The sequence below is a fragment of the Dermacentor silvarum genome, chromosome 4 (genome assembly GCF_013339745.2).
Source record: "Dermacentor silvarum isolate Dsil-2018 chromosome 4, BIME_Dsil_1.4, whole genome shotgun sequence".
In the NCBI taxonomy this organism is placed as follows: Eukaryota; Metazoa; Arthropoda; class Arachnida; order Ixodida; family Ixodidae; genus Dermacentor; species Dermacentor silvarum.
Window position 1 is genome coordinate 110,446,384 of NC_051157.2, and position 25,563 is coordinate 110,471,946.

At 45.3% G+C, this 25,563-nt stretch overlaps 1 long non-coding RNA gene across 5 annotated transcripts in view; it reads left to right on the forward strand.

Moving 5' to 3' along the window:
• Positions 1-21,703, forward strand: part of LOC119450494 (uncharacterized) — a 40,297-nt gene extending 18,594 nt beyond the window's left edge. For 4 of the 5 annotated variants that reach the window (XR_007466454.1, XR_007466456.1, XR_007466455.1 and 1 more), the window contains 3 exons: positions 1,244-1,336; positions 17,898-18,021; positions 21,597-21,703. This is a non-coding gene — a long non-coding RNA (uncharacterized LOC119450494). Of the gene's footprint in view, positions 1-1,243; positions 1,341-17,897; positions 18,022-21,596 lie in introns of all 5 variants that reach the window. The other variant, XR_005191403.2, reaches the window with a different exon arrangement.
• The last annotated feature ends 3,860 nt before the right edge of the window (positions 21,704-25,563 follow it).

The following is a 25,563-nucleotide window of genomic DNA, read 5'->3' on the forward strand; positions in this document are numbered from 1 at the left end:
GCAAGTTCGCCGTCCATGATCGCGTCGATAAAAGCCGCGTTTTTCGTCCGCAGCGGTTGCGGCAAATAGTAGTTTCGCTTCGACTCAGTGCAAAGCTGTCGAAGATGAAGAGCGCCGGCTACATCGCAAAGGGCGGACAATTTGTTGGCGACAAGCTCCTAGGGAAAAAATAATCGGGATGCGCGCGCAGCAGTGAAAAGCGTGTCTCAGATGAAGACGCGCACCGCGGTCGCGCTGCGAAGGATGTTGGGAGGCCTTCGCCACCGCTAGCTCTAATCAGTCATATGAGATGACTAGAATTTCAGCTTCCATACTGCTCTTGTGCAAAATAAAAACAAGATTTCCTGATTCCGTCGGTAAATGAAAGCGTGTTGACGTAGTAAGCATAAATTTATTGTTTTCTTGATACCCTGCATAATTCGACATTCGGTTAATTAGGACATTTTAATTCAGTGAATTCAATATGGGGGGGGGGGGGTCCTTGGCGCCTCATGGAGCTTAGCAGGGTTCCCTGGAACAAACATGCTTGAGAACCCCTGCGCTAGCGCAAGACAGGGGTAATTGGAGATCGCAGCGAGAGGCCTTTGTCCTGCAGTGGACATAAATATAGGCTGATGATGATGATGATGGCTCAACTACCCTCCCATCTAAGTGACTTGATGTCTTTACATGTGCTTGTATGATTATTGATTATACTCAAGACACGAGAAAGGGAGAAACAAAGACAAGCGCTTGACTTTGTAGAGAAACAAAGACAAGCGCCTGACTTTGTTTCTCCCTTTCTTGTGTAAAGAAGCCTGTACACCCTTGTCAAAGTCTAAATCTGGAGTGTCTGCATCTCTCGGATTCGTCAAGCTGCAGTGTAGTCTCACATTTATATGTCGTGCATCAACTAAACTGTCAACCAACTTTGCAGTCATTCCCAGAAGTGTAAAAACCAGTGGAGGATGCAGTCATTTGTGCCTCAGAAAACAATGAAACTTTTTCTGTGTACGCCCAATTATAATTCTTCTGAAATCTTCCGTTTGAAGGCATGAGCATCACCATCAAACTTCAGTCTAACCTGAGTGCCACAAATCGAGCAAAAATGCCAGCAAGAAAAAGCAGAACTTCACTGAAACGTGGGCCATGAAGGTTGCCATAGTGGATAGCATCAGATTAATTTTGACCACCTGGGTTTCTTTAACATGCACCTAAAGTGCAGTACGTTAGTGTTTTTCACAACTGCCCCATTGGAATGCAGGTGCCACAGCTGGGAATCGAACCCATAACCTCGTTCTCAACACCTCAACACCATATAGCCACTGCAGATAGGCAAGGGGCCAACCTTCCTGCAGTGAGTGAGTATCGTGAGTCGTTTTTATTAAGCTGCATTTAAGTGCCATGTTTAAAGATATGTTTGCAACTCTCTGGCTTTAAGCAGTAGAGACAGTTTTGCCAGTTCATGATTGTGTGCCTGCCCTCTTTATCCTGTTTGGACCTCTGTGCGCATCTATAGTTTGCATCGTGAGAGATAAGAAAAAAAAAAAGAAAATGCTTAACCTTGCACTCGGCCGCGCAACGCTTGAAACAGCGAAGCTAAGCGATCGTAGGCCAGCATTTTCCGGAAGTGCGCACAAACTTTTCATCTTATCACTCATGATGATGATAATGTCGTTTCGCGCGTCTCGGAGTTAGGGACGTCCCTGTGCGTTGCATAGCGCAGCTTGCAACATTGACACCGCGTTGCTATGCCGACAACGCGTTCCAGCAGACCCGCTCCGTAAATGCGTCTGTCTCTTTCTCTCGCTCTCATAGCGCGCAAAACCTCTTCACCTCGTGGAGCACGAGTGTACGAACGCGACAGCTGTGGACGAAGACAACGACGCTCGAACGCAATCGTATGGTTCGCATAAATACTTGTTTTGCAAGCATGGCTGTATAGCCTAGTGGTTACGATGCTCCCTTTGGGACCGGGGGTACGCGGGTTTGAATCCTGCCTCGGCAAGAAAGTTTCTTTTCTTTCTTAGTAGTTTCTTGATATGCACCACAAATTACGGCTGGCTTAAACAGTCGAGCGAGGTGTTCGTGCTTACCTGTGCGCATTTGACACCGTGCTTGTTAATTTAGTTAGCAAGCGAACGTTTACAAGTTTATACAGCTGATAAAGCTATCCTTACTTCATACAGCTGTCTACTAATTTGCTATTGTAATCGTTGCTTTACCTTTCGTGCGAAACTACGGCTTTCTTTTTTTTCTTTTTCCTTTTTTTTTTTGCAGTTTCTTGAAAACTGTATGAACGGGGTTCTACTATCTGTGTGCGTTTTCTTGCCCAAATCGTCAACGATTGCCTTCTGGAAGGCATAAAAGCGCGCGCACGTGATCTCATTAATGTTTTCGCACACCACTGAACCCCTCAGCATGTCGAGTGCAGGAAGCATTTGGCCGTCGTGGCTACTGCCGCGGTCGTCATAGCTGCAGCAGTCCTCGTCTTCTTTTTCACTGGTCAAAGCATCAGCTAGGCTGTGATGTGGTCCGGTCCGCTCGACGGGAGAACCAACGAGAGATTGCGCAGCCGTGTGACGTAGCTGGTTGCTTGGCGACTATGGATCCAGCCCAAACCCCGCTGTGCTGGTTCGTTTGTGCCGGTTGCTCCACTGGCTCGGCTGCCGCTGCCGCCACTTTTGCTCATGCATTCGTATGATCCACAGTGGTGCGGAAATGCGTTCGTAACAGCCAATGTTTTTCGTATTGAGAGCAATGTATTTCGGCCTGGGGAGTGTTACCAATTCGTATCATTGAAATTCGTACCAGCTGTGATCGTATCGCCGGGGTTTCACTGTATATAGCGCCCTATTTTGATGGCCGCAATCCACTTTCACTCAGTCAGGTGCACTCCACTTGGGGAAATGTTGTCAATGTGCGACATGCTCTTATTTCCCCACTTTAAAGGTTGCTGCAAGGGGCGTATGTGCACATCTACAACGAAGATGCTTGCAAAAAAGCTTGTGTGTGGTAGCCTCCAGAAGCATTGGACGTCGGAATAACTGCCCCAAGTTATATTGCCTGTAAATTTGCACAAAATGTGCCGTTCCAAGTAGAGTCAACGCCATGAGGCCGTGTGAGGAAATGCTGGATTTTGCCCATGTGAGAAGATCTTTATGTCACCTTCATGAATTAATCTTGGATGTTAGTATTGATTCATGCTCACTTCAAGCAGGTAGAAATTGTGCATGTGCGTAAATACAGTGACATTGGAATCCGTGGTGGAAAAGTTGAGAGCCATATTTCCCAGTTTTGGAGTTGCAGGGAGGGATAAAGAAGGAAAGGCAGGGAAGTTAGCCGTGGCCATGCCCAGATGGTTGTTCCATACATGGGAAAGGGGAAAAGGGGAAAGAATGTGCGCACCATGAATGTTCACTCACATACGTATATGCAGTAGAACTTCATTGATACAATCCCAGTTTGTCAATGTACATTCAGTACATTGACAAACTGCGATCGTATGGTACGTTTTCCAGCCACTAGGTCTCATGTAAACAAGAAAATGTGCGAGGCGCCCGCCGTGGCAGTGTTGTTTTCACTGGAAGCTCCGACCACGAGAGGAGAAAACAGGGGGGACTCTCGTCGATTATCAGGGTCTTCACGGCCCGAATCAGTCCTATTAAAAGCCCTTCTCTATTATATAGATGGAATTGAGTTATTCTGCGGCTACTTTACTCCGTAATTCCACAAATTTTGGTGTGGAACTACCCGGGATAGACCAACCGACGGCTGCGAGTTGCCTGCATGAAAATGGAGAAGCTGAAGGCGAAGCGTATGTCACGACGATCCTTGAACAGTTGGTTCATCAACGAGGCAAGTGGCCTTCGTAGCGACTCCACAACGCATGAGCAGCTCGACCCCATCTACGAGAGGCTGAAGGCAAATAATGACGAAACAAACAGGGATGAGGACTTCCAAGCCGATGTACTAAACAGCCTTGAAATATGAGGACAACGTGACTCATATCCTTGCTGTGCTGATGAGCAAGTGGCACCGCATTTCAAGTGAGACTGCGCACGCAGCCGAGGGTTCGACGCGGCTACCCATACCATTGCTTCACCATCGGAAAGGACGAGAGCCAAGCTACCAAAACTCACGATCTCTCCCTTCTCTGGAGATGTGTGTAAATGGGCAGAGCTTTGGGAGCAATTTGACCAGATTGTTCACAAAAGTCCGGCTCTTACTGCCACTGAGAAGTTTCATTATTTGCGGCTATTTCGCAAAGGAAACGCTGCTTCAGCAGTCGTGGGTCTTCCAACTACGGAAGGATGCTATAAGGATGCCATAGCCATGCTGCAGAAGCGCTTCGGGGACAAGACGCGCCAGGAGCAGGAATACTTCGCAAGGTTACGACAGCTGACTCCTCTTCGTTCATCTAGTGACACAAGAGCCCTCTGGAAACTCTACGACCATGTACTCATCAACATCCGAGGCCTGGAGTCATTGGGTACGAAAAAGTCGTTTTCGTCCATGCGCTACATCATCCTTAGGGCGTTGCCCCGAGACGTCGTAGTTAAGTGCCATCGTGCATGCGCTGCACAAGTCGAGAGTGCTTACTACAGACAATGCTGCTGATTCTTCGAAACTAGACGGTCTACTCAAGCTTCTTTCGATCGAACTGGAAAGCCTGGAGAAGAGTGACTATAAGGACAGCAGCGTGCGAGACAGCGGCGGTCAGCTTACATCAAACCAGCCACCCCCAGTCGCTACTGGAAGCAGCCTGCGTCATCTGTTCTTCACATGAACTCTGGTCGTGGGTTTCAACTGTGCAAAGAGGTGTGTTCTGCACATGAAGACAGCACTCCACAGAAGCGTGCCTTGCGGATATACCCCTGACGCAGAAGGAACTGCTGTCAAACGATAAATGATGCTTCCGATGCACAACCAAAGGTCATAGGGCGCGCGACTGCAAACGGAGCATCTCTTGCTCGAAGTGCAAAGGTCGCCATGGCTCAAGTATGTGCGACCCACAAAGGATCCCTCAGAGCTCGCACCAAGGCCGCAAGAGTGACAGAGCAAGTACGACAGTTTGTGCATCGGTGGGGGGACAGCGACGAAGCAACGATGGATCCACTTGCGTCTTCCTGCAAACATTTCGAGCCTGGGCGGTAAGCGACAACACTGGCCGCTAAGTGCGAGGTGTCTTCGACGGCGGAAGTCAACGCACATTTGTTACTGAAGACTTGTCGAGACACCTGGGCCTCAAGTGCGTTGGATCTATAAAGATAGCTCTCAACACATTCGCCAGCACCTCAGACCAGGCGGCAGAAAACCGACGAATAGTGGAGCTGCGCTTACGAAGTCAGTTTTCTGGCATCGAGGTTGTGTTAAGTGCCATTGAGATTCCGCATATATGCCAGGACATTGAAGAAACGAAAATGGAAGTGTCTTTTGTTTATTTATTTATTTATCACAGTACCCACAGTGCCATTTCTGGCATTACAGTGGGGTGGTTGAAAAATTAAAAGGTACACAAAATACTACTGCGTGCGCTCTGGCGGCAAAAAAAAAACCAAAACATTGAGATAGGAAAAACACAAAGTTGGTAAACATAAAAATTTCTCAGCAAGGAAGAAAATGAATCATTTGATGTTATAGACGCTATCTCCTCAGGCAATTTGTTCCAGTCAGAAATTGTTTTGGGGAAAAAAGATATTTTGAAGAGGGTCAGTCCGGCACCTGTATTCTTTGAGCAAATGGTCTCTTCGGACGGACGCATAATTGGGGCTAAATATATATTGGGTTCGGTCAATTCCAGTTCTTGAATGAAATATTTTATGAAAAAATTTTAACTTACGTTTTTGAAGTGTGTCCCAGCTCAAAGTGTTTTTCGCACTTGATACGCTGAAAAACCGACCATAGCCATTAAAGACGAAACGAACTGGCCAAATTCTGAACTCTTTCTAGCTTTTGTATGTCAAGTGGAAACTGGGAAGAGACGTAGCCGATGAACTGGCACATGCATCAGTCATCATGCAAAGCGGCATCAGCGTGTTGATCGGCTTTGATCAAATGTGGAGAGTCTTGAGGGGTGACGTTTTATGTTGTGAATGCAATGAATCACTGATTGCCATGAATTCAAAGCTTAGTTGGACTTTTCAAGGATGCACCACCTGTTTGACAGCACTGCCAGCAACAACGGGCATGATGGTTTGCGTCTTGAAAGCTCAAGTATACGAGTCGGACGAGTTCTTACGGACATTTTGGGAACTCGATCACCTTGGAATTTCTGATGCAGGTGACAGAACCAATGAAGTCAGCAAGGTGATGCAATATTTTGAGAGCACCGTCACATATCGCAACGGAAGGTATGAAGTAGCACTGCCTTGGAAGGATGAATTTGAGCTTTCGGACAACAAACAGGTTGCTGGCACAAGGCTGCAGAAGCTTCTTAATCGACTAACGAGGCAGAAACATCTGCTGTAAATATACGATGGCACCATACGTGAGTACAGTCGACGTCCGATTTCCCGGACGCCCGAAATTCCGGACATGCCCGATTTCCCGGACTCATCTGTGGCACCGTCAAGTTCCCCATAGAGTCAATGTATTAAAAAGTCCGAAATTCCGGACGCTTATAGCTTTCGCCATCCGATTTCCCGGACTTTTTACTGTTAACCGCCGACCGAAACTCACCACCGACGCCGCCATTTTGGCTGTTTTCATATCCTCGAACCCACCATACTCGCATCGCAGGTGTGGCCAGCAGCACCGCCGCACCGCGCCGCGCCTGCCGTAACCTCGAAACCACACGTGTCAATCCGTTGCCAGCCGTAGCTTAGCCAAGCCAAACCTCACTGTGTTCGTGTGTTGTTTTGTCAGCTCTGCCAGCTCTGCGGTCGTGTCTGCGGTTGATCGTTTGCTGCTGCGCGCTATCTTCAGTGATCACATTTCCCGACCTTCAGCATCCACATAGTTCCTAGCTGTTTCGTGCTGCGCTTTTCGTCGAGCGGATTCGCCGTTTACAGCGATGGCACCGACTGCTCCTTCGTCTTCGTCCGCGCCTTCGAACGAACTGCCATCCGCGAACTGCCCTCCATGGACGAAGTGACGAACTGCCATCCGCGGACGTTGCCTTCGACGATCTGCGCGCTGCCGGCGTGTCGATTCCAGCCGGGATAACCTTTGAGGGCTTTGCCGACGCTGACAAAGACCTCGAGCTATGTGCGGAGTTGACCGATGACGAAATCATTCGTCAAGTTACGGAGGATTCCGACGACTCCGACACCGAGAACGAAGAGCCAGCTCCTACACAGCCAACGAGCTCGGAGTTGACGCGAGCACTGATGACACTGTCATCGGTGTACAGCGGCAACATGACGTTGACTGAAATTGAGGCAGACATGATCGTGGGCAAGCGGACCGTGCAAAAGAAAATAAGCGACTTCTTTGCGCCCAAGTGCTGACCTATGAGGTAGCGCCGGCCACGTCGTATTTTTTTTTTTAACGGCTCTTTTCAGAGCCACCTAAACGATGCATTGGCTGAATAGCAATGAGAATCTTGTACTCCGGCCGTGACCCTCTCCGTCAGCGAAAAATACCTACCAAAAAGGTGCGTTTTCACGTGCATTCGTTTTTCCGGACTGCCCGATTTTCCGGACGTTTTCGCGGTCCCTTGAGGGTCCGGGAAATCGGACGTCGACTGTACATATGAGCTGGTCATGCTGAAATTGTCGACGACTTCCCTCTTGAGCAAAGCAAGCTGTATTACATGCCACAAAAAGAAGTCATCTTAAAACAAGCGTTGACCATGAAAGTTCGGGTGGTTTTTGACGCGTCATCGCATGAAAAAGGTAGTAGGTCTCTCAACGAGTGTCTTGAAAAGGGGGACAACCTGTACCAAGACCTTGGAAAAATACTACTGCGCTTCAGGACACACCCCATAGTGGTAATCGCCGATATTGAAAAGGCGTTCCTGCAGATATCAATACAGGAGGAAGACAGAGACACTTTTCGTTTCCTGTGGTTTACCGAAGGCAATTTAATGGGTACTCCGCTCCAAGAATGGAGGATGACGCGTGTTCCCTTTGGAGCTACTTGCAGGCTATTCCTGCTCACAGCGACCATCCTTTACCATGGGAAGAGAGCACATAAGGCCCAAGCACAAACTGCGAACAAACTGACTGAGTCGTTTTACGTAGACGACCTAGTCACAGGAGCCGACACAGAAGAAGCAGCATTAACATTTTGTTGTGAAGCGTAAGAAATTATGAAAGCGGCGGGCATGGTCCTGTGCAAATGGACTGCCAATTCTGCCAACCTAATGGTTGCCTTAGAACGCCAGCAGGAATGTGCCAGTCAAGAAATGGTAGTCGTGCATAAGAATTCGGTTAAAGTTCTTGGCATTGTTTGGAATCCTGCAAAGGACGGATTCACTTTTTCTGTTGAAAGCCTGTTAGAGTTCATGAAAGGTAAACTAAATACTAAATGGTTTATTTACAAGCTTAATCAAGAATATTTGATCCACTCGGACTCGTTGGACCGTACACGATTGCCGTATGTATATTGTTCCGGAGATTGCAGACACGAGGAATACGCTGGGATGAAAAATTGCCCAACAACCTTCAAGAAGAATGGCAAGGTTGGGTACGGCAGCTCCCGCAACTGCAGGAAATAGCAGTTCCTCATTACCTTGGTGGAGGAAGGAAGTTGCCAAGTGAGATGCACGTGCATGTGTTTTGCGACGCCAGCCCAGCTGCGTACAGAGCGGTGATTTATGCAGTTATGACCAGAGATGGACGACCCATGTTGCTGATCTCCAAGGCACATGTGGCTCCTATAAAGAAAACAATGCTACCCCGCTTGGAGCTTTTAGGTGCATTGGTTAGCTCAAGACTGCTGACATACGTGAAGAGTGCACTAAATAACATTCGTATTCAGTACATTATGTGGACCGGCTCTACTATTTTATTTTGATGGATACAAGGAGACTCACGGAAATTAAGGGCAGAACAGAACCATCGCGGTGGAGATATTGCCCAGGATTGGAGAATCCGTCTGATTTGCTAACGCGGGGAGTGACATTAGACAAAGTGACTTCATGCTCAAGATGGTGGCATGGTCCTGACTGGCTACATGATCGATGGACAAGTGGCCTCTCCAACTGTCCATTTTGTCGGACTTTGACGGCGCTGTCAGAAGTGAGTTAGCAGCAGTTCAAGTAGTAATAGAAGCACAAGTACACAGTCCAGTTATATGCATTGAGCGTTTCAGCAAGATTAAACGAAACCTATTGCGAATAACAGCTTGGGTGTTCGATTCACAGACCGTTGTCAACACAAGACAAGAAATTAGCCACCTGATAGCAACAGAAGTAATTCGGGCAGAGAACTACTGGGTTAAATACGTCCAAAAACAAGAATTTTATGCAGATCTCAACTGCATAGCACGAGGACGACCACTAGAATCCACGTCGCGCATTGCCGACCTCCGCCCGTTTATGGATGAGAAAGTTACCGCTTGGAGTGAAGCACCCAATAATTCTCCCCGCAAATCACCATTACTCCACTCTGGTGGCCATAAGCGCTCATCAGCAAGTCTTGCACGGAGGTGTACGAGAAACTCTTACCCAGATCAGAGAGTACTACTGGATTTGTCGGGCGCGGGTCTTGGTCAAGAAGGTTATACATAGCTGCAATGTGGGCAAACGTTTCACCGCTGGACCAGAAAGTGCTCCGACCACTCCTTTACCAAGTCACCAGATGGTGCCGACAAACGCTTTCGAAGTTGATGGTGTTGACTTTGCCGGACCTCTCCTAGCACGCTCACAAGACGGTGACGCCAAGTGCTACGTTACACTTTTCACGTGTGCCATGTCGCGAGCAATCCACCTTGATCTCGTTTCCAGCATGATGTCCGAATCATTCATATTGTGCTTGCGGCGGTTTGTCGGACGAAAAGGACTACCCAACGTTATCTATATGGACAATGCAAGGACATTTCAAAAAGCGGCAGCAGATTTAAAGCGGCTCTTTGATATGTTCACGGAGAAGGATGTGGCGAACCACCTCACCTCCAACGGTATATAGTGCCAAATGCTCCTCAGTAGGGTGGATGGTAGGAACGGCTCGTCCGATCTGTGAAGACTTCTCTGCGTAAAATTCTCGGCAGAGCCTGCCTCAATTTCGAAGAAATCATGACAGTGCTGACAGAGGTTGAAGCAGTAATCAACTCCAGGCCTCTAACTTTTGTCGAGACAGGCGAACGAGAACCGTGCACACTGACTTCAGCCGGCCTGTTGCTTAGACAACTAACTGCTATACCCTACGATGCAGTTGAAGGTGACAGCAATTCGAGGCGAGCGGATGCCATTCGTCGACACGCCTACAGAAAGCTTCTAACCGAAAACTTCTGGAAGCGATTGCGAAAAGAATATCCTGGAAGCGATTGCGAAAAGAATATCTACTGCAACTACGATCGGCTCATTTCACGGCCAATCAACCAGCTGCGGACTTCAAGGATGGCGATGTTGTTATCGTGCATTCCGAGACTTCACCCCTTCAGCTATGGAAACTCGCAAGGGTGATTGAAGTCTTCAGAAGTTCAGACAGTCATGTCTGTTCATGCAAGTTGAAACAACAAGGAGGTCTTATTATAACAAGGCCTATCCAAAAGCTATACCTGCTTGAGCTCCGTGATTAATTTCACTGCGCAGCCGTGAATGTTCTTTTCACTGGAAGCACCGGCGGACCAAGAAGAGAAGAAGAATCGTCGGTGAGCACAAGAGGAGAAAACGGGAACTCTCGCCGATTAGCAGGGTCTTCACGGCCCAAATCAGTCCTATTAAACGTCCTTTTTAATTATATTGATGGAATCGAGTTATTCTGCGGCTGCTGTACGTCATAATTCCACAGCAGCTTCACCGCGGTGGGCGGTGAAGCTCACCCGTCTCACATTAAAATGCCAGCGTGCACTCGGTTTCTCTTTCCGGTACCAGCAAATCTTCTCCATGGTTGTCACACACCGCATTCACAGCTACCACCGCCAACCCTATAGACGAGAAAACGATCGCCAGAAGGCGCTGCTGCGCCTCCTGATAGCGCCCCCAATGTGGAAATTTCAAGCAGCGCGGTTGCGCCGTGGTGCAGTCTCCGCTTTGTTTACGTTATTTCGCCCGCGCTTTCCTTCGCTGCTCGGGCTCACGGTACTCCATTTTCAACGGCGGCAGATCGCCTGCTTGCTGAACAGCGATGCGAAGACTGCAGTGCGGTTTCAAGACGGTTGCCGATGCCAACAGCTTTTTTCGTGGCGGCAACCTCAAGAAAAGGGAGCGTCTGCTTCCACACGTGTGTGGTGTTGAACAAATTGTGGGCGGTGATGTGACAGTGAAAGCCAAGTGCATGTCGGAGGTGTCCAACAAGATTGTATACGACATCGAGTTAGAGGTACACACCGAGTTCAGAAATTTAGTGAATTTTATTTCTCTATGATGCAGTCACAAAGCGGTCATGCATGCTTGCAGAGATGTGCAGAGACCGTGACGATTGCGGTTGGTTTCGTTGGTCGCTGGGCGTGCACACACGGCTACTCTCATTTTGGCTCCCAGGGAGTGGCATCAGCACTGTCGGAACAGAAAGAACACATGCAGTTAGGCACCAATAAGCCAATAAAATTAATTAACGATGTAAGTACTACATATGTGCATAATGCCTTATATCATGCTGTATAAATATTTAATGTATATCATGCCTTATTCAATTCCGATTTTAGTCATGGCAACTCATTGCATTATTGAGCAAGGTATCTTTTCACTAGTCATGAGAAATCACTCGTACAAACTGCTCCACGAAATGAACCCAGATCACGGTAACCAGTGATTACTTTGGGACCAGCAGCACGAGCGCAAGAATTAGCGATACATGCCTCATTAAAGCAAATCTAGCTTCTCGTCGGGCGAATGCCGCGCTGCAGCTAAAGTAAGCTCACACCGATGGCCGGCTACTACATGAAACGAAGATTCTTGGCAGGAAGAGTGAAGCAGGAAGAATGTGTAAGGTGGCGATTACATTAAAGCATGCTTGGATATTGTGAACCTAGAAAGCATGGCCAAGCAACAAACATAACGCGCGCGTCTCGGGCAGCTGCTTTGCGATCTGCTGCTTACCGACGCATGCGATGACCGCAGCTTGCATTAAATACGGATTGCCACCACACAAAAGACAAGTAATGTGCGGCCCCTTCTGTTGCCTGCACAACTAGGAATTCAAGTTGCAGCGTTTGGAAAAAGGATAGAATTATCTTGTGCTCGTCTTTGCCGATCTCGAGTAAACGAACAGTACAATCAATTAAATTCGCGGGTTTTACGTGCCAAAAGCACGATATCATTATGAGGCATGCTGTAATGGAGGGTTTCAGCAATAAATTTGACCACCAGGGGTTCTGTAACATGCACAAAAATCGTACATGGTAAGAACTGTATTGTTGCATTTCGTCCCCGTCGAAATGCGGCCGCCGTGGCCGGGAATCGACCTCGCGTCGTCGAGCTTAGCTGCGCTACACGTATGCATTTACCGCTAAGCTAACACGGAGGCTGTCATTGTACGATTCAACTACGCGACACGAAACAAACGGCCATGCGCTAAATAGAGGCACATTACTATTGCGTCTTTTTTTATCGAGCGGCCGTGATATCGCACGCGAATGCGAAGATACGTCATTTACTTGACTCGGGGTGCACCGCTGTTATCCACGCTTGTCGTCTGTCCTTCTTGTACCACCTCCTTGGAATTCTGTAGGCCTTCACGGGCGGCTTTCGACCTTTCCAGCTCTTGTGGCAATCATCAACACACAAGTATTGCGTGCCACCTTTCCTAGTTGATAAGGTTGCACTCGCCTTTGCGAAAAGAACGCACATGATCGCTCGCGCCGTAGAGAACACGGGTGCACGCTGGCCCAGCGGCGACCTTCGACAGTTCCATCCTTCCACCAGGGGAGTATTCGGCGCTGGTGCCGTGTGGGTAAACTTTAGGTTGCCTAGTCAATTGCGATAAGCATCTTCGCCTATCTGTTTCACAGCGCGTGGTGCCGTGGTAAATACTTTGCACACTTTTAATACGCGCTAACATAAATGCACCGCCATTCCCTGCTGCAGACTGCAATCATATACGTTTTCCAGCCACTAGATCCCACATAAACTAGAAAAAGTGCGAGGTGCGCACACTTGAGAACAGTAGCCACCCGCCGCATCAGTTTCCACACAATACTCGTCCACCCATCTCACGTGAAAACGCCGGCGTGCACTCAGTTTCTTATTTCGGTACCATCAAATCTCTTCCTCTGTCTTTGCACGCCGTATTTACAACTACTGCCACCAAACCTATTCCGATAAGCATCTTCAGCTATCTGTTTTACAGTGCATGGAATGTAGTGTCGTTGGTAGCGTAGTGCATGCTTTAGTAGGCGATAATCCAAACACGCCGCTGTTCCCTGCTGCAAGCAGCGTGATGTGAACGTCATGTTTCGCTTCCGTGGCATCCAGCATCGCCCACCAGTTCGATTTCGTTTCGGTTTCCCATTGCCATCTTAAAACACTACGCAATAGGAAAACAACAAAACGTGCCTCGAGCCACCGACGCCTCACCAGCTCGATGCGCGTCTCGTGCCTTGTGCGATATTGCAGAGTGTCAAAGGCTGGACAGTGGCACAGAATGTGCTCCATTGTGTACAACAAATCCACGTTAGTAGTATCTGGTGCTGTTTGCCAGCAGCAAATTGTTTTTCCTCCACTTTCATTTCTCTTTACCTTATCACTTCTAGATTTCAGGTAAAACAACAAATAAATTTATTTTGTTTTACTTGGCTTCATATGATTGTGATTAACAATAATTGGGCCCCTTGACACCCCCCTCTTCTCGTTCAATGTGGTGCTGTTGGCCATATTCTGATGAATGAATAAGCATTCGTGAATTCGAAACCAAACCATGTGTGGCACACTAATGTTGTTTCACGACAGAAGAGTTTGGGTGGCCGGCGAAGTCAGAAGTTAGGGTTCAGTGAATACAATTGCGAAATGGTGAAATCAAGCGAATTGCTGTCTCAAACGAGCAGGGAAGGAAGTTTCTGCGCTGCGTCGGTTCTCGATAGTGATATTGGCACGCAGTGGACTTACTGGTAAGCTGGGTGCTGATTCCTGCCAAAAGCTGCCATTAGGGACAACTGTCTGCTGTTTGTGTCAGCTCATCTCTCTGCATTCCTTACCTTGAATGGCATACGCCATCTTACTTCTGTGCCTTATTATCTGGCTTCTAACAGAGCGGCAGAACAGCTTGTGCAGACCATCAAGAAAAGCTTGTTGAAGTAACTTGGAGACCATGGAAAATGTTACATGTCAATGCAGCACTCCAATAATCAGTTTTTTGCTGAAGCACACCTTCTGTATTGACAGGGGTCACGCCAGCCTAAATGTCTTAGACATGAGCCCCAAGAACGCAGCTAAGCCTACTTCACATAGAACTAAGTAGCCGGTTATACTGAGATTCAAGGCAGCATGCTTTTGCCACTGCTAGTTCAGTGTTTTTCACAATAGGTGTTAATGTGTGGATGGACAAGACTTATTTGGGCTACCCTCTTTGGCTAGCAGGTGTTGTCAAGTGCCACATTAGCGCCTTCATGCATATATAGTGCGATTGAATGATGAAACATGCTTTGTACATGCTGATCAATCCTCTCGTTTCAGTACAGAGCCCAGATTTCTAGCTAGCCAGGTCCACACATCCAGTTATACATACAATTTTCAGGATGGCTCGATTAGCTCAAATGCGCGGCAGATACACTACCGACTTTTGATGCTTCCCAGGCAGCCCAAGAAATGGCAGCGGTTCCCGACAGTCCGATAGCTTAACAATAGGTCGACAATAAAACCCTGGCAGACCGATCTTTGCAAAAGCTGTTTGCATTGGTTAGCCTCAAAGGTGATGAAAGTATAACGTCCCTGAATAACTCGGAGCAAGAAACGAAACAGTCTGCACCAGAACCTTTCAAAGGCACAATAAAAAAATTTCACGAGCAGCCAGACAGGTGGTGTACGCCTAAAACAATCAAAGTGGGGAAAGTGTGACATTGTAACATGAGTGCCCCACTTCCAGTTAATCCCTAGATAAACATCGCACGTTTGGGAATACAGCCAGTCCTGTTCCTGCTGTTAGGGTAGTGTCTTAATGCATGCTACAATAGCTGCTTATCTTTCAATTTTATGTCATTTTGTGGAGAAAAGTTGGTCCTTGCTCGAGGCAAAAGTCTCTTGTTTGGCATTGCAGATATGTAATAGGTAAGTTTTGTGTAGTCATGCTGGTTAGCAGGGCAATGTCAGCATTGCTCCGCCGATAAGCCTGTCTCGCATAATGCTTGCATGACAGGCCATGAATGTACAGTGACAGCAGATTCTTCTCTTCTAAGTACCATAACAGTAGCCATGACACAGTCAACTCTCATTAATTCTACCACCTCGGTTAACTTGAATTTTTGCCTAAATTGAACACGCTGGAAAGTCTTGGCTAGAAACCATACATTGGGCTATGGAAGAAGAAGTTGTTTAGTTCGAACATGAAAGCATGCCAGTTCGATTAATTCCAAATCGCTGGCGCCCCTCATGTGTACAGCGGCTACTAAGTCCTGAAGAACAGGAAATTCTGCAGACGGCGCTACTGCTTCCCCATGCCTGAATCTGTTTTACTTTACTTTTATTCTTAGAACTTTACTTTTCCTTTCGGTTCAAAGCTCAGGCAGGGTTTAAACATGTCAGGGGCTCGTGGCCGCACGCTGGTTGAGTCATAGACAAGAAAAATATCTGAATTGGTTCATATTGCAGCTGGTAATTCAACCATTTGGATAATTTAACCATATCTTCCAGTCCCGCAAGGGTTGTATTAATGGGAGTCGGCTATGTATGCCTCGATCCATGCAGGAAAATGAGTTTAGGAAGGATTGTGAGAGAATGTCTTCACTGAAACAAGGTGTAAACTTGAGTGAATATGTAGATGCTCAGTGTAGCAGCACCTGGAATGGTATAATCACAACCTGTCAATCATTGGAATGGTTTTTCTCCCTGTGTTTGGGAAGTAGTACATGACGTTCCACTGTCCTACGGAATAATATGCAGTGGGCATTGTGTTAGGAGGTTAAGCCAGAACAACATAAAGGCCATGCCTTAAAACATAAAGGACATTGCAGGGAATTTAGCTACCAACCATTCTTACAAAGGACAAATATTCGTAACAAGGCACTGGGACAAAAAAGCGGGCCAATGGATACGAGCTCTTCAATACAAAGAAAAAGCCACGATTGTGCATATCGCTTCCATCTATCACCTTGTTTGAATGAAATAAACCTGCTCAATAAATGTGATCCGCACATGTAATCAGGCAGTGCATGCAAGATTGGATAGTTGTATTTATTCATTGCTTCTGTTCAATGCCCTTCACTTGCCACTTAACAGACTGTTCAGACTTAACAGGTTGTTCGCATTTGTCTCTCTTGGTAGTGTTGCCTCCTTTGCACTGCTGTCACGATGAACCTCCATTAGTGCATGTTATGCTTGAGCACACCCACTGCAGACGCATCCTTTTGACACATCCACATTAACCCTGTAATGCTCAACGTATCATATATAACCCTGTGATGCCCAATTCATGCCTTCTTCTTTGAGGCATGAAAGGCAATGGGAAAAGAGAGATCAGGCAGTCCTATGGAGGTACTAGTGTCACTGCGAGTAATTGGTACGTGTATAGGAAAGCGGCATAGCCTTGGCACACCAAGACCTTCTTAAGATACGTGCCACGTACTGATTATAGAGAGCAGTTTTTCAACTTAGATGAAATCTTAGATTAACCGCAGGATAGGACCAGATACTATCCAGCTTAAAAATGGCAACCGTTGGAGTGCTTCCAAACTTATAAAATATCTGGCACGAGAACATTCTCTTGAAAACTTGAATGAAGGGAGTCGTTCCAGTGACTACCCATCCCTTGATGATAGTCCTATGGAGGTACTAGTGTCACTGCGAGTAATTGGTACGTGTATAGGAAAGCGGCATAGCCTTGGCACACCAAGACCTTCTTAAGATACGTGCCACATACTGATTATAGAGAGCAGTTTTTCAACTTAGATGAAATCTTAGATTAACCGCAGGATAGGACCAGATACTATCCAGCTTAAAAATGGCAACCGTTGGAGTGCTTCCAAACTTATAAAATATCTGGCACGAGAACATTCTCTTGAAAACTTGAATGAAGGGAGTCGTTCCAGTGACTACCCATCCCTTGATGTTAGTCCTATGGAGGTACTAGTGTCACTGCGAGTAATTGGTACGTGTAAAGGAAAGCGGCATAGCCTTGACACACCAAGAACTTCTTAAGATACGTGCCACGTACTGATTATAGAGAGCAGTTTTTCAACTTAGATGAAATCTTAGATTAACCGCAGGATAGGACCAGATACTATCCAGCTTAAAAATGGCAACCGTTGGAGTGCTTCCAAACTTATAAAATATCTGGCACGAGAACATTCTCTTGAAAACTTGAATGAAGGGAGTCGTTCCAGTGACTACCCATCCCTTGATGATAGTCCTATGGAGGTACTAGTGTCACTGCGAGTAATTGGTACGTGTAAAGGAAAGCGGCATAGCCTTGACACACCAAGAACTTCTTAAGATACGTGCCTCGTACTGATTATAGAGAGCAGTTTTTCAACTTAGATGAAATCTTAGATTAACCGCAGGATAGGACCAGATATTATCCAGCTTAAAAATGGCAACCATTGGAGTGCTTCCAAACATATAAAATATCTGGCACGAGAAGATTCTCTTGAAAACTTGAATGAAGGGAGTCGTTCCAGTGACTACCCATCCCTTGATGATAGTGTTCCACCTTTTCTTCCAGTTCCTACTGGTACAGGCTGCACACACTCCATTTCAACCTCCCATTTCAAGTCAACGATGATCAAAGGATTGTCACTCTCGGCCTAAGCTCGGAGCGAATGAGCCGCACATTCTTGTTATCCAAGGTGGGTACATGGATGTTCGCATGTTTTTTTTTTTTTTTAAGTTCAGTCATATTCGACATATTTTCTGTGAACTTGTATGCAACATTGTTCTTTCGACCAAGCTAGTGAGCCTTGCTTCTTCATTACCCCAAGACGGGCACATGCATGTTTTATTTAAGTTCTCAGTCCTTATATTACGTGAACTTGTGTGCAGTTTTGTGTGCAGTATACTTCATAAGTGTTCATTTTCTGTGCAGTTGCATTTCATGCTTTTAAAGATATCTCATGTTTCAAAACCTTTGCCTTGAACATGTCTGTGATAATGTCGACGTACCGGTGCTTTAAAAAAATGCTAATGATGTTCTCAGTGTGCAACTCCCTCTGGGAGATGTGATATTTCCATTCTGAATTTTCTACTGTATAAGGATGCATTCAGTCCACCAATCACATTGAGTGTTATGGTGTTTAACGTGATGTATAGTCACAAGATCTCTTCAGGTAAAACAACAGACTGCATGTAGAGTGCGGCATTTCCACTGTATTTATTTAACACTGTCCATGAGATATTTCAGCTCTCAAACGTTATTTATTGTACAACTGTGTACATTTCTGCATTATTTTGTATGAGACATTTGTGTGTCTTTAAGTACTCTGGCTTTTCCAAGCGAGGTGAGATAGCTCACTTTCTTTTAAGGGAGAGGTGATGTTGTATCTGGGTTTCAGTTTCAACGTGTTTCATCACTAGCGCCACCCCGCGTTAAACGTTGTATGTCATTCTGGTCACGCCTGTTGGGACAGTATACCGCGCTGTGTTCCCCTCCTCTCTGGTTGGATTAGGAGAGTCGTCGTTTGGTCCCCGTACAAAGAAGTCGTCTCTTTTTCTGCGGCGCTCCACGCCATGGCCGTTAGACCTTACTCCATAGGCCCCGCATTCCGGCCGCCCTGTCCAGGCAACATTACAATGCCTCGTATTGATTAGAGAGCAGTCTTTCAAATTAGATGAAGTCTTCGTCATTGCTGCCTTTGAGTCCATCCAAGCCTTTATCAAGGTATTTGCCAAATCAGTTTCCTCATTGGCACAAACGGAGCATATATAGGAAGCTATGCACTGAAATGTTAGAGCAGCTTTCTTCTGTAATTACGTTGTTTGGTTCCAAGGGGTTCCGAGAATCATGGTTGAGTATCAAGCCTGTTAGAAGCTGCTGCACTTGTAATGTTAATTGTAATTTTATATGACAACCACTTTTTAGATTTTAAAATTTAGTGTAATGATTGGAAAAGTGGACACAAGAGAAAAAAAAAGGACAACCAACCACTGACTATCAACTGAGAGCTTGAATCATGGTGGAAAAGGAAGAGGACAAAAATTATCTGTGTCTGCTGTGGGGAACATAGCCATGTTCGTAAATCATGGACATGGAACTCATGACAGATATCAGTTCAGGCGTGACAATCCTGTAATATAAAGAATTATCAAAGACTAGCTTACATGTGCTACTGCAGTTATTGATATGGCACGCCTCCAGCATAAGACGCATTTAAAATATTTATTGATTTTTCGTACACACGTGAGAAGATGTAGGGACTAAAGGCACATATCCTGATAGAGGACCGTGCCCCCTAAACAGTTTGGCATAGGTACAGTCAAACCTCGATATAACGAACCTCGATTTAACGAAATTCGCAATGTAATGAATTATCTTTATTTCCTGATTTTAGTTTCATTGAATTAACAAAACCTAGAATTAATGAAATTTGCAATTAATGAATGTTTTTGCTGCAAGTACAAGTTCGTTATATCAAGGTTTGACTTTATAGATGAGTCATCACGCATATTTAAATTGGTATACTGCATTAGGTAGTAGCACTTTCAGATGTAAAAAAGTATATTACGAACATTTTACATTATTGCACGTTTCAATAATAGTTTTCATTTGCATAAACAAAATACAGAGAAGAAAAAATATCATTTACATGCTCTCATGTATAACAAGACATTAAATAAAATGCGACGAATGAACACTTGTCGTCTATTAAGACAAAGAACACAACGTAAATATCACTTTCATCACTAAAAACTGATTCCTTCATTCGTGTCTGAATAGAAAGTCATAATTGTCAAAATTGTAAGTACATTTACATTCGCGATACTGCAATGAATAGGTAGACAGCATTCCACCAATCTAGGACCATTTGTGCTCTTTTACTCATAAGGCAACGACGCCCTGCACAACCACAACCATAGATAAAAGGCACTTTAAAAGCTTCATTAAGATGTGGATTTTGGCGAGTTGGCCATTATTGTGACGAGCGCATAATGAGAGGCTACACAAAACAAGGAAGACGAAGACATGCACTGACAGCTTTTGTTCATAATGAAACTAATGTTTATATCAAATAGTAATACTATAAATATTGGTAGTTTACATATGATGCCATTTATTGCTGTCACTGACATGGTCAACGATGTTGTATTAACTTGTGGGAATGCTCAGTGTTAAAAATGTATAAGGCAGGGTAACTTCATGTGTCTTGTGTATGTCTTGTAAACCTAGTCAGTGTATTGGCTTTCTGTGCTGGGTGTGATAGTGCTACCTGTTAAGCAAAAAACAATAATTCATTTTGTTCATTAGACACTGTCATGCATGTACTGAATTCTAGCTCATTGTTTCAAGTGCCCTGTGCACCTTTCAATTAGACAGATGGGCTGCTGGAAGATAGTGGGTGAACAACGGGAGCATAAGCCTGTCAATGAGGGATTTACAAGGCAATGAAGACAAGATCCACGTGATGAAAGAGTGGCTCCAAGTGGCAGCTAGCTTCCCTGTTTAACACTGTCAATCACTTGTGCACCTTTCATTAAACATACAATCATGGATAAATGAAACAAAGTCTGGGGCTTTGCGGAATGCTTTATTCATTTCCACTTCATGCGATGTTGGCATGATATGAGATTCGAAGCTTAGTTTGGGGCTTGCACCTTCTCTGGCAGCCAGATTGGTGCAAAATCACACTCTCAACTCGCCACTTTTAAGAGCTGTCCTAGTTACTTCATGTAGTGCGTAGTGTGGATAACCGGTGAACCATTAGAGTTACAGAATGTGTGCCAAGAGAAGGGAAGCGTAGTCGAGGACGGCAGGAAATTATAGGTGGCGGGATGAAATTGGTAAATTTGCAGGTGGAAATTGGAATCAGCTAGCGCAAGACAGGAGTAATTGGAGATCGCAGGGAGAGGCCTTCATTCTGCAATGGACATAAAAGTAAAAAGTAGTCTGATGATGATGATGTCCTTAATAGTGCATAATGTTGTATAAGTGGTGCCCAAATTCATGCCGCAGTGACGGCTTTCTTTTGGATAACAAACCAGATCTCGACAGCAATGCTTTTCAAAGCGTGGCTGCAAACACTGGAAGCAAATCGCAAGCCGGAAACACATCACATATGCCATGTTTTTTAAACATCACCTATTACCACTCATCTTCTCTAAAGTGGAGATCAGGGGATGTGTTCAGAAAAATAAGTTTGTGGACTCTCATCAGCACACTCATTTAGTGCATATTCATATGCCATTAATTAAAGTGACTTTTTTATTACAGGAAGGTATGGAAACAGCCCGATACAGTTGTCATAACTGACACGACACTCTGCAACACAAGCAAGCCTGTAGAAATTGGTACGCTACAATAAAGTGTGACTCTTGCCTCATTTGACGCTTGTCTGTTTGTCTCTTCTCTATGTCGCTCATTGATTGGTCTGGTCCGCGGTCTTCTTTGTGTTCGTCTTTCACCTTCAGCAGCTTTGTTATAGTATTTGGGAAACAGCAACATTAACCTATTTGTGATGATTGCTGCGAATGTAACAACTTGTATGGTGGGCAAGTTTCGATAAAGCAAGATGACTCTTGCTCAAGTCGACTTATTGAAAGAAAGCAAATATATTGCTCCTTTGTGTTTGTGTAGTTTTAAGTTTTCAGCAAATGCTTCAAGGCACTTAGCAACACTTGGCCCACAAAATTAGCTAGGCAATACGTAAAGGGCAGCAGAATTACATTCTCTCTGTCAAAATAATGCATGATTGAACATCTTACAGTGATACCAGTGCTTGAGGTATGCATAGTTGCCTCCAAATAACCGCAGTACCTCTAAGGCTAAGCACCAGCCTTTGATGGGGCTGGTATATTTTTGTGTGAGAAAGGTCATGACAGCTGAAGTCCACTTGTGCAACCGTGTTTGTATTTTCTGTTCTAGTTGAAAATGGTGATTGAATTGGATGATATCGAGGGGCTTTGTCTTCTTCCACAAGTGATTAAAGTGGTGTTCCTTTTGTTGACTTGTTACAACATTATTACTTCAACCAGACAAGGAAAGACAGCTCATTCTCAACAAAATAATGTTTTGTAGCGAGAGCTACACTGGCCGCATTCTTGCCGTTTCGTGGTGGCCGCACCGCGAGCTGAGCCGTTGCCTAGCAACCGCCGCAGCGCCGCTCGCCGCGCCATCTGGCGTCATCTGCTCCAGTTACCACGGCAGTGGCGCCGCACCGCCGCAGTTGTGTTGCAAGCGTTCGCCACTTGCATCTGGCATGACGTCGGAGGAGGAGCCGGTGAAACCTCGTTGCAACAGAGGAGGATCCGGCGTTGCATTGTATATATAGAAGGGGCAACTCGGTGGCATTCTACGGCAGATATGGAAAGTGAGTCGGAGAGACTGAAAGAAGCCAGGCTTTATCGTCGGAACGAAACCAAGAGGAGGCAGCGAGCCGAGGAGATGGAGGAAGAACGAGCCGCACGCCTCAAGAAGCATCGTAAGTACGAAGCGGCCAGACAAGTGGATTTAGATGAGGAAAGCACCTGAAACGTGTTCAAGTCACTGGACGACAACCCCTTATCCTCCCGCCTCACCGACCATCGGGCCTCTTTGTGGCAATTGAGAAACAACAAGATGAAGACTTTCAAAATAAATGCATTACACTTAAAAAATGTCTACTCTTTAATGTAACCATAACTTAACGAGAGGTAACAACCAAACCTAAGCACTCGGACGTACAAAGCTAAATGATAAATATGTAACCGTAGAGAGAACCAAGCCAAACAATAACATTAACCGTACCTCTCGCTATGCACACCCAGGCATAACTGAGTTAGGCCACAGCCAATTTTTTTGTGCTCTACGAGAGAGGCTAAAACAATTTCGTTCAAAGTTCAAACAAGCTTGTCACACAGTTAAGTTAGCTTGACATTAGCCCATATTTAAATATTGCCGCGCAATCATAAGCAGTTCTGCACAATGTTTGCTTTTGAGGCTACTGCTCAAGCAGGCAACTCGTGCATTTTGGGCATGTGGAGAACCTTTAGATATAACTTATGTAGATTGCTTCAGGTACTACATTATGCAATGGGGCAATGGTAGGTGTGAGACACTTCCATCAACAGCTGTATGTTGTGTTGCATTGCCCCATCATTTGACTTGGTGCTTTCTATGTAGAGACAACCCACTTGGATTTGTGAAGTTCACAATAGATTTGCAGAGGTGATTAAGAGTTAATTGCACTGCAAATTTGTTTGAGCCAAATTTGAGATGAGACAGACACAACTTTTTCAACATTAGCATTCTGTATTTCAATACCCTTTGCCACAAGTAGGATAAAACAGAAACAGGTGACATGCATGCTCAACATTGTCATCTGTCAACAATGTTTGTCCAGCTCCTTCTGGTGTGATAGTCTAGCATCATTTTTTGAAGTTCTACGTAATGACTTTGTTCATGGCAAAACACTTCCTATGCACTGTGCATCAACTATTCAATAAACACTGCACCAGGGATGCTTGTCAGACCAAAAGAATGAATTGCTGCATATTGATATAAAGTATGACATTGCGCTGGGTGGTGCATAACTGTTAGTGCATGTGGTGGAAAAGGTAAGATGGGAAGAAAAAATGAATAATCAGAAAGACCACCAAAAATCACTTTCTGTCTGTTTGAATCACTTTTTATCTGTTTGTTTTTTCTTCCACTTGCACCATAAACATTGACTGCTGTGACGGTATAACGTAAAACTATTCGAATCTGTTTTTATTGCAAATCGGCCATTAGCCTTTCGCGATAGGTCAAAGTGGCTTGGGCTCTGCCCATTTAGGCATGGCGCCTGCCCCTGTGGGCTGGACCCGAACCATTCTCACCTATCATGGAGGGTTAATGGTGGATTTGGAATAAAAACAGATTCGAATAGTTTTACGTTATACCGGCTCTGATCTTTCACATAGGTCACAAGTGAGGCAGCGATTATTTTTCTGATTGATAGTTGCAGATGTGGCATGTTCAGATCTGCAGAGCCATGACTGGAGGCAGTGACCTTGTGCTAAAATACTCGGAAAACGGTGTGGCCAGCAGAAGTTCCAACTTTTAGGACAACCAGAGTCGATATAGGTAACTTTTTATTCACCCTAGCAGCACTGGGTTAAGGGTCCACAGCCCCCGAACCCTAAGATTTGGGTAATGTGGGCCCCATTTACAGAGACAGCAGGGGTTTGTAGGCCTCCCGATTTCTTAACCCAGCCATACATCCTTGTATTTAGCACACAGTCCAAAAAAAAAAAAAAAAAAAACGGAGGCGGTTTCAATCTGGCATCACATCCAGTATATGCAGCATGCTCTCTACACTGAAATGTGCTCGAATTGAAATGCGTTCGTTGAAAAAGAAAGGAAGGATGACGGCAAGCAGCGGGAGACATTGTTTATAATTCCACCATGTCGACATGGTCCCTGCATGATGGTAATTTTTATGCGATTAGCATTCTTTGGGATCTTAACCTTGGTGCACTTGATTAAAGGGACCCAAAAGAGGAAGATAACCTGAGCTGTACGAGTAAATGACCCTTCTAGAATAACATAAACATTGTGCAGAAACCATCGATGATGATTGTCAGTGTAAGTGAATAGCCTGAACAAATGCGCGATAGAGCATGTGAGAGAGCAAAAGAGTGAATGAAAAAACGTTTTCATCTCCAAGTCGGACCTACCACCAACCACGAAAGAACCAAAGAAATCTATTCGCTTTCTTTTTTTAAAAAGAAGCACTTGCTGCTAGAGGAAGCTTGGTAAGCCAGAAAAGACACAAGAACGAGACTGTTGGCGACACTGCTTCGAGGTTCCTACACCTTTCGCCATAACACCAAGAATTTTAACAGCCTCTGCTCAGGTCTTTTGTTTCATCTGTAAAGATGGACTACATCGTATTCTAGAAGAGACAGACTGACCTTGGCAAGTTTTGACCTTTACTAAGCTATAATGCTCTAAATACAAATCCTTGTCGTTACACTGGCACAGGGGTTATGGTGCAAAATTTAGGAAATGGAACTTGGACCTTCATTCTCTTCTAATAACCAACCTATTACTGCAAAATTTAAAAAAATCTAGTTTTTAAGGAATACTTTATCAGTATACATTTACTTAGTGTTCCTCTTCAGGTTCATTTAATGTCATGGTGATGCATATGTTTTTCAGCTTCTTGACTTAATGCAAAGATAATAATGAGCAGCGTATAGCCCATGATACGGTAAGTCGT